Source organism: Herpailurus yagouaroundi, unplaced genomic scaffold (assembly GCF_014898765.1).
Source record: "Herpailurus yagouaroundi ecotype Mexico unplaced genomic scaffold, PumYag 222, whole genome shotgun sequence".
In the NCBI taxonomy this organism is placed as follows: domain Eukaryota; kingdom Metazoa; phylum Chordata; class Mammalia; order Carnivora; family Felidae; genus Herpailurus; species Herpailurus yagouaroundi.
Genome location: NW_024412453.1, coordinates 11,155,891 through 11,170,284, shown reverse-complemented (window position 1 = coordinate 11,170,284; position 14,394 = coordinate 11,155,891). Strand labels below are relative to the sequence as shown.

The following is a 14,394-nucleotide window of genomic DNA, read 5'->3' as shown; positions in this document are numbered from 1 at the left end:
CCCCCCCCCCCAGGTCCCCCTCAGGAATTTGACAAACAGACTAAAGTAAACCATAAAACTTATGTTGTTCCAGGGACAGTATGATCATGGTCCTCACAGTCCGAGCCCTCACACCACGGAATCAAGCCCATCAGGAATAAACTAGTCAGCACCTACAGTTATCAGGCCAACGAAAAACAGAACCTGGAAAGGAACAAAGGGGAAAGAGAGGGGAGGGAACGCAATGTCCTATAAAATGAGTTCCTCACCTACAGTCGGGGCTATTCACTTTGCAATGCCCTCTCTCTGCAAAGAAACCTTTTGTACTATTCTTGCTTTTATTTAAAAAATTTTTAATATATATTTATTTTTGAGAGACAGAGAGCAAGCCGGGGAGGGGTAGAGAGAGAGGGAGAGAGAAATCTCAAGTAGGCTCCACAGTATCAGTGCAGAACCCTACGTGTGGCTCCAACTCCCGAACCACGAGATCACGACCTGAGCCAAAACCAGGACTCGGGACGCTTAACCGACTAAGCCACCCAGGCGCCCTGCTAATCTTGCTTTTTAATAAAATTCTTGCTGCCTGCTTACTTCCCTCCGAGTCTACCTCTTCATTCTTTGAAGCCACAGGAGACCACGAATCCCAGGTACTGAGGTAAAAGAATCCTGCAACACTACCACTGGTTTTATATCGCACTTCTGAAAATCTAGACAGAAAATATTTCAAACAAAGTATTTAGCAGTGTCAACCCTAGGTCAGTGAGCAATCAAATGCACTGTACTAGAGCAATAGCTTTAATGTGACAATGTTTCCTGAATACAGCTGCTCTGACATAGAAGCTTCTTCTCTTCCTCCTTGTGACCTTATCGCTCCATGACCTCTAAGCCAGGGTGCCAACGTGCACCCGTGTCACACCTGATGCTGCTTCTAGAGGTGGTCCAACAAGGACCAGATGTAGCAGATAGTTTCTTTCAAAAGGCTGGGGGGGCCGCCGGACATGGAGGGGGGACCTTTTTCGTATTTCATGCTTGAGCCAGCAGACCCACCCAAGGGTGGTGGCCCTCCCTACCCGCCTGGGGCCACGCCTTATTCTGCCACCTGAGGGCCACCAACGGTTCCAACCTTCATCACCCCACGCTCTGTTCGCTTCCCTACGGAGGCCTCTGTGCGCGCTGTCGGGAAGGGGGTGGGGGGCCGCTTCGTCTGACTGGGACCAAGCCATCAGCCCGGGCTCGTGGGCCTCATCCAGGCGGCCAAGCTCGAGGACCAGAGCAGCCCTCTCGAGACTCTGCCCTGCGCTTCTGCTGTCACCATTACGCTTGTGACACCACGAGCTCCACTCAAACAAACGGCGGCCCCACGGTCCAACCAGAGCATCACGGCCTGTGGGGCTGGGCCAGCTGGGACCCCGGCCCTGGGGTGAGGGTCGGCCGCCGCCTGAGGCCTGGGCCAGGAAGTGGGCCGTGGGCCGCCATGGAAGGCCCAGGTCCCCAGGGCAGGCTGCACGTCCCACCGCGCCGTGCGCCCAAAATCGGCACCTCGGTCGTTCCTTTCTTAACTGCAGCAGAGCAAACACGATCTGCTGAATTTGGTACCACCAGACGACCTTGTGTTTCCACCCCACATTTTGGAGTTACTCTGAATCCGCAGGATCTGAGTCAGTGTACTGGGAAAGGAAAAGGAAGTGAAACTGGCATCCATGTGGACACTGCAGATGAAGGAATGGACACTAGAGGTCTCACCGTCCCAGGGCTGGGCTGGACCTGCCAAGGAACACGTAGGCCTAGGTTCACCAGATAGAAAGGCTCGCTCATTCAAAGCAACACGCAGGAATGCAAGCCTACTAGCTGCGGCAGGTACACGTAGTTAATCACCACTACCCTAAAGATATAATCACCAAATGTACCAGGTGAAATTTCTCCTCTAAAGAACAAAGGCATTTTTCAGATTCCAAGTCTCTTGTGATGGAACAGACCTCCTTGTGACCAGACAAAGTGGCACCAGAAGTTATTAGCATCTGCTAACAGGACTTCGGAGCCTCCGGGAGCCTCCACCTTCTCAGGAGACCCCCGCCCCAAATTATGCCCTTAAAATCTCTCACCTGCAACCACAGAGATGTTTGGGACTTTTGAGCATTAGCCACCACTCTCCTGGGTGGTACCATACCAGTATATAGCCTACCTTTCTTCACTGCAAAAGCTCAGTCGTCAATTTTTATTGGTTTACTGAGTGATGTGGGAAGGAACTCTCATTTGGTTCAGTTATAGGAACACTACTTTGCAATTGCTAGCTTTTTCTAGATGTTTGGGCTACTTTCGTTTTTTTTTTTTTCTGTTACTTGCAAAACATCCCGACTGATAAACGTGTGTTCCTTCTTCCTGGAACAACTTCCTTTTTAGAACAACTTCCCATCATTTGGCACTTACTGTCAAAATCTGATGTATAGATAGCATTTAACTGAACTTTTTTTTCACTCCTAGGTCTCCAATTGCTAGAATTAAGAGGAAAAGACTAAAAAGGTATTTATTATAGTAGAAAAAAGGAGAGGGCATTATCCTATGTCCTCCAGTTAGTAATTGGTTAAATTACATCAACATAATAGAATACAGTGCACTTGTTAAGAAGAATGAGCTAGCTCTACACTGACATGGAAAGAGCTTCAAGAGATATATCTTGATTGATAAACAGAATGGTAAGATGAGCCCATTCACGCAATAACCAAAACTCTAAATTTGTATACGTTTATGTATAGAGTTGTGCGCATGTGTGTGTGTGTGTAAATGGGAAAATGTCTGGAAAGTCACGTTCTGAAGGTTAGAGTAGGGGTGTGGGTAAATTCAGTTGTGAACAGGGGATTTCAATTCTTATTGTATAGAATGCTATATGGCTTGCATTTCATAAGGATGACATATGGGGGCGCCTGGGTGGCTCAGTTGGTTGAGCATCGGACTTCAGCTCAGGTCATGATCTCATGGTGTGTGCGTTTAAGCCCTGCATGGGTCTCTGCTGACAGCTCAGAGTCTGGAGCCTGCTTCAAATTCTGTCTCCCTCTTTCTGCCCCTCCCCCATTCACACTCTGTGTCTCTCAAAAACATTAAAAAGAAAAAAAAGAAAAAAAAAAAGGATGCCTATGGATAGTGGCTGGGTACTTTTTAAAAATCAAAATCATTTAATGGACTTGTGGGGGTTTTAACATATGCCTACAACTTCTAGAACATTCTTCCATGGATGAGGTAAAATGTCATTTCCCTCCTCATGAATATCAGACGTTCCAGGTTAACTTGTACTTTCCTATGTATACCTGGACTCAGCTATTTCTCCAAGCTCTGGTTTCTTGCAGTGAGAAATAATATGTAGAATGAACACTGGGAAAGTCTGTTGCCCTTATATTGGTCACAGTTCCTTGGCTTTTCTGTGAGGAAAGTTAGAAATACAGTATTTCTTCTGTTTGCAAAAGAAAACAGATTACAAATTCACAGTGTACAAAACAGTTATTTGCATGAAGGTGCTTTCGTGATGTAGACGAACAGGCAGTTCCTTATTCTTTTCTCAATGATATTTTTAAAGTTTAGTTGCTAAGGACACACCATCAAATAATTTTTTCTTGTGGTAATGAATCTTCTATTTTAGTTGGAAAGACAGAAACAATTATCCTCTCTTTTTCTAATATAGTTACTTGTCTCTGAATCATTCAAATTAAATTGAGCTGTTGCATAACCAAAATTAGTATCTTTTTTGGTCTAGCTAAATATTTTTAAAATAATATTTTTGAGACAGAAAAGTAAAAAGAACAAAAGTATTCTATAATCCTGGCACTCAGAGAATTACTATTAATATTTTTAATAAAAATTACGCATATACATGATAAGCAGTACTTGTCAGAGTATTAACTACTTACAGATTAGAAGACTCAACCCTGTTAAAATGTCAATTCTCCATATTTGTCTACGTATTCAATCAAAATTAAAATCACTACAGTTTTTTTTTTATATAATGTAATAAGTGGATTCTATAATTTTCATGGAAATGAGAAGGACCCAGAATAGGAAAACAATTTTGAAAAAGAAAAACAAAGCTGGAGGATTTATACCCTCAAATTCAAGGCCTATTATAAAGCCATAGTAATCAAAACCATGGGATGTTGGCACGAGGATAAATATATAAATCCATAGAAACACAAAGGGAGTCCAGAATTATATCCATATATATATGGTCAATTGCTTTTTTTTTTAATTTTTTTTTTTATTTTGAGAGAGACCACATGCAAGCAGGGGAGGGGCAGAGAGAGAGAGAGAGAGAGAGAGAGAGAGAGAGAACCCCAAGCAGGCTCCACGCTGTCAGCACAGAACCCAATGCAGGGCTCAATCTCATGAACCACCAGATCACGACCTGACCCGAGATCAAGAGTCAGATGCTTAACTGACTTAACAACTGACTTTTTTTTTTATGTTTATTTTTGAGAGCACGAGAGAGCGTGAGCGGGGGAAGGGCAAAGAGAGAGAAGGGGACAGAGGATCTGAAGCAGGCTCCATGGTGGCAGCAAAGAGCTCGATGCAGGGCTCGAACTCACTGAACCACGAGATCATGACCGGAGCCAAAATCAGAGGCTTAACCGACTGAGCCACCTAGCCGCTCCTGAATGTTTTTTGATAAAGTTGCCAGAGCAATTCAAAGAGGGAAAGAAGTTTTTTCAATAAATGTTACTGAAACAAGAAAAAAGAGTATGAACAAAAAAATGAACCTTGATCCTAACTTCACACCATCTACAAAAATTAACTGAAAACTGATCTAGATCTAAGTATAAAAGCTATAGCTATAAAATATCTAAGAGAAAACACAGGACTGAATCTTTGAAACCTTGATTGCCAGGTTCAGCAAATTATAGACGACATCCCAAATCTGACCCACTACCCATTTTTTGTAGATAAAGTGTTTTTTCTTTAAATATGAAATTTATTGTCAAATTGGTTTCCATACAACACCCAGTGCTCACCCCAAAAGGTGCCCTCCTCAATACCCATCACCCACCCTCCCCTCCCTCCCACCCCCCATCAACCCTCAGTTTGTTCTGTTTTTAAGAGTCTCTTATGTTTTGGCTCCCTCCCTCTCTAACCTGTTGTGTTTTTTTTTCTTCCCCTCCCCCATGGTCTTCTGTTAAGTTTCTCAGGATCCACATAAGAGTGAAAACATATGGTATCTGTCTTTCTCTGTATGACTTATTTCACTTAGCATAACACTCTCCAGTTCCATCCACGTTGCTACAAAAGGCCGTATTTCATTCTTTCTCATTGCCACGTAGTATTCCATTGTGTATATAAACCACAATTGCTTTATCCATTCATCACTTGATGGACAGTAAATAAAGTTTAACTGGGACACAACCGTGCTCATTCAATTATGTACTGCCTATAGCTGCTTTCACACCACAATAGCTGACTTGAGCAGTTCTAACAGAGACCATATGGCCCACAAAGCCTAAAATATTTACTTTCTGGCCCTTAGAAAAAACTTCTGCAGATGCCTGAAGTCAAGCATATGTTTATATGACCTATAGCAGTTCCACTCCCAGGTAGGAAAAAAAAAAAAACAAAAAGCCATACTTCCTGAATGACTTGTACACAAATGTTCAGAGCAACTGTATTTATAATAAACAAAACCAGAAACAACCCGAATGCCCATCAGCAGGTAAATGGATAAAAAAAATGGAGTTCATCCATAAAATAAAATGTTATTCCCTATTAAAACAGAAAAAAAACCACACAGCAACATGGATGAATCTCAAAAACATTATGCTAAACAAAAAACATAAAAGAGGATATACTGTACAATTCCATTTATATTAAATTATAGAAGAGGAGCAACTAATATATTTTGATCAAAAGCAAATGAGGAGTTTCTTGGAACTGGGGTTCAGAGTTTGGGGATGACTGCAATGGGTACAAGGGAATTTGGGGGAAGGAAGTGATCTTGGCTGAGGTGGTGGTTACATTTCTCAGAACTCATTGTAACTTGAAATGTGTGTATTTTATGTAATTTTTTTTAAATGTTGATTTACTTATTTTGAGAGAGAGAGAGGTGGGGGAGAGGCAGAGAGAGCAGGAGAGAGAGAAAATCCCAAGCTGGCTCTAGGCTCAGCATGGAGCCCAATGTGGGGCTTGATCTCAAGCCTGCAAGAACATGACCTGAGCTGAAATCAAGAGTCACATGCTCAACCAACGGTGCCACTCAGGCACCCTCATAAAGTTGATTTTAAAAGTAAAAAAAAAAAAAAGGGAATGAATCAAATTTGAACTCATACAATAGAAACAAATAGTAAAGCAAAGTCTCACTGTAGTACAACACTTGTAATAATCTATGCAGAAACGGACCTCAGGTCTAAAGCCTATTTCTGATATAAGCACCTCGGAGATTAACCTTTGATCCCTTCAACTAAATGGTCAGGAATGTGCTGAGTTGGTTTGTGCTAGTGACCAACTGACAAGCATAAAATAACATAAGTGTTTTGAGTTGTTTGAAGATCAAAGACTTAGGAGAAGCAAATGGTAAATAGGCAGATATATAAGTATGTCTTCCTTCTAGGGAGGGCCATAAGGAGAGGGTAAAAGAAAAGCCTTAAAGAATCCCCGTTCTAGTTGGGCCTGATCATCAACAGCCACACTACCACTGAGGAAGCCCAGGGAACCAACACTTGGTTATCTTTGCCTGTTTGCATAGTTATCACCCTGTAAATGTTTCCATAACCTTTGTCATCAAAGACACCTTTACATTCTGTAGCACTATCTATGGACATCTTTTAATCACATGACTACCCTCAACTGTGATACCCATGTGTCCTGAATCCCAAAAACAAGACCTTTGACAATAATGGAATAATTTCAGAATTGGCAGGCTCAGTGCATCCTAAGCATATATTTTGGTATAGAGTGTTTTCATTTTTACTCAAAGCATATTCTGATTTCTCTTGTGATTTCTTCTTCAACCTATTGGTTGTTTAAGAACATGTTGGTTAAGTTCCACACGTGTTTTCTGGTTTTCCTTCTGTTTCTGATTTCTAGTTTTATTTTATTGTGTCCCGAGGAGATACCTTGTGTGATTTCAATCTTTTTAAACGTTCGTGAGTTTTGTATTGTGGCCTAACATCTGCTCTATCATGGAGAACTGTTCCGTGTGCACTTGGGAATGTTTATTTTGCTGTTTTAGTACGGGATATCCTTCAATGGTCTGTTAGGTCTGGTTGGTTTATATTGTTGTTCAAGTCCTGTATTTCCTTACTGATATTCTTTCCGTTGTTCTATTCACTGTTAAAAGTGGGGTATTAAACACTCCGAGGATTGTGTAGAATTATCTATTTCTCCCTCACTACTGGTCATTTTTGCTTCATGTATTTTTTTAGCTCTGTTGTGAGGTGTGAATATGTTTATGACTATTGTATTTCTTGATACATTGACCTTTTATCAATATATAATGTCCTTCTATGTCTCTTGCAATAGTTTTGGACTATAAATCTATTTTGTCTGAAATTATTACAGCCACCTCACTTCTCTTTAGGTTACTGTTTGCATGCAATACCTATGTTTATCTATTTTCAACCTACTTGCCTTTAGATCTCAGCTGAGTTGTGTCCAGAAGGCATATAGTGGGACCATGGTTCTTGATGTTGTTTTTTAATCTATTTTGTCAATCTAACACTACTTTTGAAGAAAGTTGAATCCATTTACATTTAAAATAGTTACTGATAAGGAAAATCTTAATGCTCTCAATTTGCTCCTTTTTTTCTTGTTATTATTCAATTTTTCCATTACATCCTTCTTTGGTGTTTACATGACTTTTTTTTTTTTTTTATGGTGTACCATTTTTATTCCATTCTCATTTCTTTTGCTGTGAAAATTTTAAAAGTTATTTTATTACTGGTTACCCTAAGGGATTACAATTAGATTCTTCAACCTATTACAACCTATTTTGTATTTATACCACCTTAACTTCCATAGCATACAGAAACTTTGCTCTTATACAGCTCCTTCCCTCCCCCTGTATGTATACACAAATTTCATTTTTACACATTGACTTTAAAGTCAACTGATTTGTAGCTGTCATTAAATTTACAAAATATATTCACAGCAACATCTAGAATAGTATTTGACCAAACAACGGGGCACAGAGTCTTGCCAAGTTGACATATAAAATATAACCACCATGATAATCATAGTAAAAATACATATATTCAAGATAATAATAAATTGCTTAACTTCAGAGTTATTTTTCATAGTTGACAGTGCTGAGTGCTATATATAATCCTGACTTCTTATGTTGTAAAGGACTTTGTGGCTGCTAAAACTCCCCAATACATAAAGTAGTGACAATGTGTATGGGTTTTTTTTTTTTTTTTAAGATTTTTTAAAAGTAATCTCTACAGGGGCGCCTGGGTGGCTCAGTCGGTTGAGCGGCAGACGTCGGCTCAGGTCATGATCTCACAGTCTGTGAGTTCGAGCCCCACGTCGGGCTCTGTGCTGACAGCTCAGAGCCTGGAGCCTGCTTCAGATTCTGTGTCTCCCTCTCTCTCCGAACCTCCCCCATTCATGCTCTCTTTCTCTGTCTCAAAAATCAATAAAGGTTAAAAAAAAAAAAAAAAGTAATCTCTACACCCAACATAGGACTTGAACCCACAGTCCTGAAATCAAGAGTTGCAGTTTCTCAGGGTGGCTGCGTGGCTCAGTCAGTTGAGTGTCCAACTCTTGATTTCAGCTCAGGTCATGATCTCACGGTTACGAGTTCAAGCCCGGAGTCAGGCTCCATGTTGACAGGGCTGAGCAGACTTGGGGTCTCTCTCTCTCCCTCTCCCCTCTCTAAATAAATTAATTTAAAAAACAGTTGCAGCCTGTTCTATGATGGAACCAGCCAGACACCCCAGGGTGTACGTTTCTTTGTTTTTAATGTTTATTTTCATTTACTGTGAGACAGAGCAAGCCAGGGAGGGGCAGAGAGAGAAGGAGACAGAGAATCCCTAGGAGGCTCTGCGCTCAGCATGGAGCCCAACCCTGAGATCAATCTCACAACTATGAGATCATGACCTGAGCCAAAGTGAAGAGTCGGGCACTCAACCAACTGAACCACCCAGGTGCCCCCCAATGTTTTCAAGGTAGGAATGTGGATGAGAGGAAAAAGGCAGAATAAACTGGCTTTTTGGTAGTGCCCATTTGGTGACCACATAAAGAGCCCTTTGGAAAAAATAATAATAAACATTTATTGAGCACTCGCTGTGTGTTAAATGCTCTACTAAGCACTTTAAATGGATTTTTAATCCATGTAATTTAATCCATGCAATAATTCTAAAAGGTTACTTTCTTTTTCTTAGAGGTTACTTTTTTTTTTTTTTTTTGGTAGAGAAAAAGTGGTTTCCTTTTTTTTTTTTTTTTTTTTTGCAAAGAGAAAGAGAGAGAATGCAAGTAGGGGAGAAGGGCAGAGGGAGAGAGAGAAAATCCCAAGCAAGTCCCATTCCATGCTCAGCACGGAGCCCAAAATGGGGGTGGATCCCATGACACTGATCATGACCTAAACCAAAATCAAGAGTCAGATGCTCAACCAACTGAGCCACCCAGGCAACCCTAAGACATCATTTTGTACTATGTTTCTTGTATTACAGGTAATTTCATTTCACAGATGAGGAAACTGAGTCATGGAGAAGTCTACCGATTAGCGTACAATCATGAAAATAGCACTCCAGATGTTTGAAGCATAACGGTATTTGGTACAGAGAATAGGTACTTTAAAAGACTTTGGAAGGGCTAGAGGAGTTACTGTCACATTAGTTTTCATTTGTGTCACTGCTTCTGTGATCCAGAGCGTAGGGAAATTGCTGCTGCTGGAAAGTTCAGAAAAACCACTGTTGATTGTCCCAGCTGCCTTATGTCACTGCAGGGACTGGCTGTGAAGAGAGCCAAAGCCAAAGTGAAAAAACACAGAATGATAACTTGTGTTTCTTCTACTTTCCAAATCTCAGGATGTGCATTCACTGGGCAAAATGTAAATGAATCCAAAACACTGGCCATAGGTTATCTAGGAAATGTAGCTCCCAGGATTCCAGCCCTGCCTTTGAGATTGCTGAGAGGGGTATGAGAATGCTAGTATTTATTTATTTTTTTTTTATTTTTTTTTCAACGTTTATTTATTTTTGGGACAGAGAGAGACACAGCATGAACGGGGGAGGGGCAGAGAGAGAGGGAGACACAGAATCGGAAACAGGCTCCAGGCTCTGAGCCATCAGCCCAGAGCCTGACGCGGGGCTCGAACTCATGGACCACGAGATCGTGACCTGGCTGAAGTCGGACGCTTAACCGACTGCGCCACCCAGGCGCCCCTAGAATGCTAGTATTTATTTTCTGTTGTTGCCATAACCAATTACTACAAACTTAGGGGCTTAAAACAACACTCACTTATTGTGTCATATTTTTAGAAGTCAGAAGTTCAGTGGGCTCACCAGTAGAGCATGCACCTCTTGATCTTGAGATCATGAATTCAAGCCCCATGTTGGGCATAGAGCTTACTTTAAAAAAAAAATGGGGGGCGCCTGGGTGGCTCAGTCGGTTAAGCGGCCGACTTCGGCTCAGGTCATGATCTCGCGGTCCGTGAGTTTGAGCCCTGCATCAGGCTCTGTGCTGACAGTTCAGAGCCTGGAGCCTGTTTCAGATTCTGTGGTCTGTCTCTCTGACCCTCCCCCGTTCATGCTCTGTCTCTCTCTGTCTCAAAAATAAATTAACGTTAAAAAAAAAAATTTTTTTTAAATGGCACACGATATACTATTTCCCTAAATGGACATGATATTTCTTTTTTTTTTTTTTTTTTTGGTAAATGTTTTTAATGTTTTATTTATATCTGAAGGAGAGAGATACAGATCATAAGTGGGGAGGGGAGAGAGAGGGAGACACAGAATCCCAAGCAGGCTCCAGGCTCTGAGCTGTCAGCACAGAGCCAGAGATGCAAGATCACGACCCGAGCTGAAGACGGACGCTCAACCCACTGAACCACCCAGACGCCCCATGGACATGATATTTCTAAAGGCTACTTATTCGCTGTTGACTGAATTAGGTCCATATTCCTTATCTGGCTCCAATTCACTTGCTTCCTACACCCTCTCTTTCTCTCAGCAACCCTATATACACCCTTCAATTATGTGAAAAATTTTTTCCAAAACATGGGGCGCGTGGGTGTCTCAGTCAGTTGAGCGTCCAACTTTGGCTCAGGTCATGATCTCACCTTTTGTAAGTTAAGCCCCACATCAGGCTCTGTCAGGGTAGCCTCTCTGTCTCCCTCTCTCTGCCACTCCCCACCCCCATTCTCGATCTCTCTCAAAAAATTATTTTCCAAAACAAAACATAAAAACTTGTGCAAAGATCGGTGTTATTTTACATTTTTGCCAATTTCCTTAATGTCTGACTTAAGACAGTTGGATTCTTGTATCTGTTTCTGCATTTAACCTGTTGCAACATAACACGACACTTTCCTAGAAGTTTCTGGAAAACCGAAACGTCTGAGACCAACAGAAATGTCAATACTATTTTTATAATAGAATAGACACCCACCCCCTGGACCAGATTTTTGGGAACCCACTGGGCCAAAGTGCATTATTCTGTTCATGACCAGGCTTCCAGAACTTCCGTCCTTGCCTCATTTTCCCCGTAGCCAGTAGCTACTACACGGCAAGCAGTTGTCCCCTCGGCGATGAGAGACGCGTCATGGAAAAACTGACGGTTACACTCCCTGCGCCGAGCACAGAGAGGACACTCAGAACTGACGAACACACAGCGGTCACAAACAGAGCCATCATCTGCCTGGAGAAATCTAACGCAGCCCAGGGTGACAGGGTGCCGGGATAATTCAGGAAACTCAAGAAAACACAAGTGGGCCATGTCCTCTCGCCTGGGTGGCAAAATTTAAGGAGTCGTCCAAAAACTCCTTCATCCAAAGAAACGAAGCTTTAAAGGCAACATTTTGAAGATTCCAATCGGTTTTTATAAGGAGTTTCACGAGTCACGTCTCTCGGAAAACTACCGCGTCGCGCGAATCACCCAGAACGACCGCCCGCCCGGACGCAGGGCGCCGCCACCGGACCGGTGAGCACCACGGCCCGACGCGAACCAGCGCTCCGGCCCAGAGGCACCCCGCCGCCGACTTCCACTTCCCGGCCACCGCCCCCTCTCGCCCCGCCCACTCCACCCGGGCGCCCCTGATTGGCCGGGCCACGGCACGCTCGCGCTGCCATTGGCCCGGAGTCCGGCGGGGGCGGGCGCGGGCAGACTTACCCCCGAGGTCCGCGCGGGAGAGTTATTGTGCGCGGCGGCTACTGTTGCTTGATCTCCCGTTGAGGAAAGCGGCCCGTGGGGAGGCGCCGGAGGTACGTGGGGACCGGGCGGGAGCCCCGCGCGAGCGGCGGTTGGCCGGGTCGGCGGTTGCGCGGCGCCGCGCGCCTCTCTGAGGGTCGGCGCAGGAGCCCGGGGACGCCTCGCTAGCAGGGCGGCAGCGACGGCGGGGCCGAGCGAGAGGCCCCCGAGGAGTGGCCGGGGCTCCGACGGGGTCGGGAGGACGCCCGCAACGGGCGAGAGCACGCGTCCGCGGCGCTTCCCCGGCGGGCGGCGCGGGAGGCGACAGCGGTGTGCGCTCGGCGGCTGAGGCGCCCCGCGTGGGTGGGAGTGGCGGCCGCGGAGGGGCACCGCGTCTGCCGCGGGGTTTTATCCTTCCCAGTAAGTACGGGGTCGAGGCCCGGCCGGACTACTTTAGCGGCCGCTGGGGAAGGCGGTCCCCGGCGCTCGGCCGGGCGCCGGCGCGGCTCCCCAGGCGGCGGGGAGACTGCCATCGAGACGTGGCGTTGGGAAGTGAGCCCGGGGACGGAGGGAGCCCCTGCGAGCCCGGGGCCTGGCGCGCACATGTGTGCCGGACACCTGTTGAGCTTAGCGGCGCTAGGGATCCTGCAGCCGAGTCTTCGCGAAGATGGGTCTCCCTCCCACGCAGGCGCTCTGGCTTTTAGGAGCGCTTACAAATGTATATGTACATATTTTCGTATCAGAGACCGTTTTCTTCTTGGTGCCGCCGCCTGACCTGCTCTCTCTCCCCCATTTTGGCCAAGTCCAAGGATGTGCACGGTAGAGAGAGGAGGCGGTTAGTTTGCCTTGCCTCTCGGACCCCAGCCTGGCTGTACTTGGAAAACTTGACCTCGCCGACTTGTGCGCGTGACTGTTGAAGAGGACGCTTCTGATGTTAGGAGCCGGCACCTGTTGTTGGCTCTGGGACAAGCTAGTCTGCGCTGCCCTGAAGACTTCTGTGTGGCCAAGATCTAGAAAGAGAAGCGGACCGAATAACTCCAACCCCGTGGAAGTAAAACGTTGGAAGAATTTGTGTCCTGTCCACGTACAGAGTCTGTTAAGTCCAGGTTGGGATTTAATAAGGCTTTTCGTGACAATCCTGTCACGCGTTTATTTGTAGCCAGCAAACGGACCAGCAGCCTACTTACTTGCAAAACAAACGGTGAAGAACAGTCAAGGTCAAGATAATTTATGTCACAGGAGAGCTATTGAAAATGCAGAAATGCAGCCTCTGAATCAAGGATTGATGACACTGAATTCACCTTTTGTGAAGTTTGCCTTGGTCGTGTGTCCTTCACTTCGGTTTTCAGAGATGCTGAGTGTGACACTAATCAAATTAATCTGCCTATCTCAGCTTTATCTGCAGATTTGCACAGACCACACCCTAAGATTAACTTCTGCCTCAACAGAAATGCAGGAACAGTGTCTTATTGGAAACGATTTGTGTCTTTTAAGAACTGGCGTGTCTAGGTACATCTTGAATTTTCTGCTCTCTTTACCTTATTGACTTGTACATACCTCAGCTTTCAGCCCACTGTTATCTCCTTACTAGTTAGTATCTTGAATTCTGGTGTGAAAATTGTGGATATCATGTAATTCTATCATCGTGGGTGTGGGAAGATTTATTTCATTTCATTTCATTTTATTTCATTCATTTCATGTAATCAGATTTTAAGTAATACATTGGATAGTTGTTAGTAATAAAAGCAAACTTTATAACTTTAAATGTACAAGTGTTCTCATTGAGATATTAAATATAAAAAAGAACTGCATCCTGTTCTTTTCTGTCTCCTATTCTTACATCATTTAAATATTCTTTTCTCTGAGTTTTAATTAAACCTTGACCCATACCTTTATTTTTATTATTTTTTTTTAATTTTTTTTCAACGTTTTTTATTTATTTTTGGGACAGAGAGAGACAGAGCATGAACGGGGGAGGGGCAGAGAGAGAGGGAGACACAGAATCGGAAACAGGCTCCAGGCTCTGAGCCATCAGCCCAGAGCCCGACGCGGGGCTCGAACTCACGGACCGCGAGATCGTGACCTGGCTGAAGTCGGAGG

At 44.2% G+C, this 14,394-nt stretch overlaps 1 protein-coding gene across 2 annotated transcripts in view; it reads left to right on the top strand.

Annotated features, from left to right (window-relative positions):
* Window positions 1-12,299: 12,299 nt before the first annotated feature.
* ATF7IP2 (activating transcription factor 7 interacting protein 2) overlaps window positions 12,300-14,394 on the top strand; it is a 59,754-nt gene continuing 57,659 nt past the window's right edge. The window contains exon 1 of one of the 2 annotated variants that reach the window (XM_040459047.1): window positions 12,300-12,368. The gene's annotated coding sequence lies outside the window, so the exon portion shown is untranslated. Of the gene's footprint in view, window positions 12,369-12,655; window positions 12,715-14,394 lie in introns of those variants that run through there. The other variant, XM_040459049.1, reaches the window with a different exon arrangement.